Here is a 3094-nt window from a genome sequence, read left to right on the forward strand (position 1 = left end):
AGTTTGGGTCTAACCAGAAGTGCAATAGCAGTAAGTGCAGGATATATACAATGGTTTCAGAAGTGCATAAGTGAATATATATGGAAATGAATAATATTATAAACAGAATTTTACAGATGGGTTTGTCCTATAATTATAGAAATATAGATAACATGTGTTGTGAGCAAGATTTACAGCTGGATATGTACTGAATATATAATATACAGGTGGATATTACTACAGTCCCTGACAAAAGTCTTGTTGCTTGTGTACAAATTGACCTGAAGTGCCGCTGAAATATATTTCTAATCAAGATTTATTTCAAGAAATGGCTCATTTTAATCCCACAGCTTTTGTAATATGTTTCAGTGCAAAAAAAACTGTCAAAAAGTATTCTAATATTCACAGCTTGGTAAAGCCCATTGAGTCAATTTTGCAAAGACATAAGTGTTGTCGCCTTGTCATATGAGCTCACCTGTGACTAATAATGGATCAATTAGGTCTCAGGTGTGTATAAAAACAACCCCAGTACACTAGACTTCAATCAACTGCAACTAGACCTCTGCAAACCTCTAAGATTCACCCTGAGACTAAATTTTTGATTATCAAGAAAAAATATAGTGATGTGTATGTATTTGTGTAGGTAGTGTATATATATATATATATATATAGCAACAGAATTATAATATGTTACTGTTACTGTTATATTGTAATATAATACATAATACTATTTTATCCCAGTACCCTTGCACTACGCACATTTAAATAATTGTATTGATCTCTTCATTGCACCCATGCCTCCATATTGTTTCTGTTTAGAGTATGTATATATTGTGTATATGTTAGTGTGTATATTTCTGTTTTGGTTGATATGTATGTGTAAACACAGTGTGAGTAACGATGCTCCAAAGACAAATTCCTCGTATGTGTACTCATACCTGGCGAATAAAGCAGATTCTGATTCTGATTCTGATTCTGATATTGTAAATTAAAGGAATGCAAGAATTAAAAGGGGTAGGAGTACATAAGTTTTACTTCTTCCTACTCCTTTTCGCACATGTAATAGAGGGATGTTAACACAGAAAAGAAGGGTACTTTGTTCATGTTTCTCTCCAATGTTTTTAAACATTGTTTTATTATTTCTTTTTATTATTTTTTTATTTATTTGTATACACTTTCTCTTGCATGTTCGAAATAAAGATATCAATCAATAAAAAGTTTTGATTACCAAGAGGCTGAAGACCAGATCCACTGCTGATGTGGCAGACACCTTCAATGTGTCTCAGCGTCAAGTACAGAGGATTAAAAAAACATTTGAAGACACTGGAGATGTTTTTGACAAGCCCAGGTCAGGCAGACCCCGCAAGACAACTGCTCGAGAGGACCGTTTGTTGGCTCGAAAATCCAAGGCCAGCCCATTTTCCACTGCAGCAGAGCTCCACCAGACCTGGTCCCCTGAAGTCCCTGTGTCAACCAGAACGGTTTGTCGGATTCTGTCTCGAAATGGCCTCCATGGTCGAATCAGTGCCCAGAAGCCAGCACTAAACAAAAGACAATTGAAAAACTGTGTGGCATTTGCCAAGGCCCACAGCCTGCTAAAAGGATGGACGCTGGAGAAGTGGAAGAAAGTGGATTTTTCAGTTGAATTACACCACAGTTGCCGCAAATATTGCAGGAGACCTACAGGAGCCCGCATTGATCCAAGATTCACCCATCGGAAAAATCATGGTCTGGGGTTACTCCAGTATGGGGGTGTGCGAGAGATCAGCAGGGTGGAAGGCAACATCAGTAGTCTCAAATACCAAGAAATGTTAGCTACCTCTTATATTCCCAACCATAAAAGAGGCCAAATTCTCCAGCAGGATGGTGCTCCATCGCATACGTCCATCTCCACTTCAAAGTTCCTCAAGGCGAAGAAGATCAAGATGCTCCAGGATTGGCCGGCCCAGTCACCAGACATGAACATCATTGAGCATATGTGGGGTAGGATAAAAGAGGAAGCATGGAAGACCAAACCAAAGTATACTGATGAACTCTGGGAGGCATGCAAGACTGCTTTCCTAGCTATTCCTGATGACTTCAACAATACATTGTATGAATCCTTGCCAAACCGTATGGATGCAGTCCTTCAAATTCATGGAAGTCATACAAGATATTAAATTTGAATCTCGCAGCACCACTATTTATTTTGCTGACATATTTTAGTATTTGTAGTAAATTTGTTCAATTTATGTATAGGCGACAAAACTTTTGTCTTGCCAAATTTTGACCTTTCTGTCTTGTTTAAATAATAAATCTTTTTTTAGTGAAACTCATTTATTTTAGTGCATTGAACATCATTTGGAAGGGTTTTAGCTTTTCATATGAGCTATTTCTTACACCAATTGATTAATTAAAAGTCTTAATAAAGGTTAATAGCAGGTGTTTCTACAAAATAGATAATCGACAAGACTTTTGTCAGGGACTTTATATGTAGAATTTTTACAGATGTGTACAATGAACATAATATACTAAAGGTTTACAGAGTTTACAGGTGAATATGTACTATGAAGGCGGCTATTATTATAGACAGAATTTTTACAGATAGATACTGTACTTAGTACAGCCATGAAAGCAGCAATCAAAAGAACGGGAACACAGAGGTAGATTCTAACTGACCTAAAAGAAATGGCATGCATGACCAGAGATTAAACAACCCCGGGTGGATATTGGAGATGTAATTGAAAGATTGAGACAGTTTAGAGCCCACAAGGACGCTGAGTTTTCTCATTTCCTCCTGAACAGGTCAGCATTAGCGTCATGTTAATTTATCACAGCTACTCGGGACAGGCATGTTATGTTATTTCAACATTTGTGTACTCACATTGAATTATATAGCTATAACTGGTAACGTTACCAGAGGACCAGGCAAGCAGGCCACAGCATTTTACAACGTGCAGCGTGTTTAACGGCCGTAGCTGACAGCGGTCCGTAGCCGACAGCGGTCCAAAGCCGGCAGCAGTCCATAGCAACAGTTTGTAGCCGTCAGTGGTCCCTTCATTTTAAAGCCCATGTTGCAGGTTTAATTTCCCAACGAATTTGCACTTATTGATTGTTGGTAATAAACATTCAAACT

The 3094-nt window shown here is 37.9% G+C and overlaps 1 protein-coding gene across 1 annotated transcript in view; it reads left to right on the forward strand.

Moving 5' to 3' along the window:
- slc1a7b (solute carrier family 1 member 7b) overlaps positions 1 to 3094 on the forward strand; it is a 158318-nt gene that overhangs the window by 61222 nt on the left and 94002 nt on the right. The gene's annotated exons all lie outside the window — the stretch shown is intronic.

Source organism: Etheostoma spectabile, chromosome 9 (genome assembly GCF_008692095.1).
Source record: "Etheostoma spectabile isolate EspeVRDwgs_2016 chromosome 9, UIUC_Espe_1.0, whole genome shotgun sequence".
NCBI classification, from domain to species: Eukaryota; Metazoa; Chordata; class Actinopteri; order Perciformes; family Percidae; genus Etheostoma; species Etheostoma spectabile.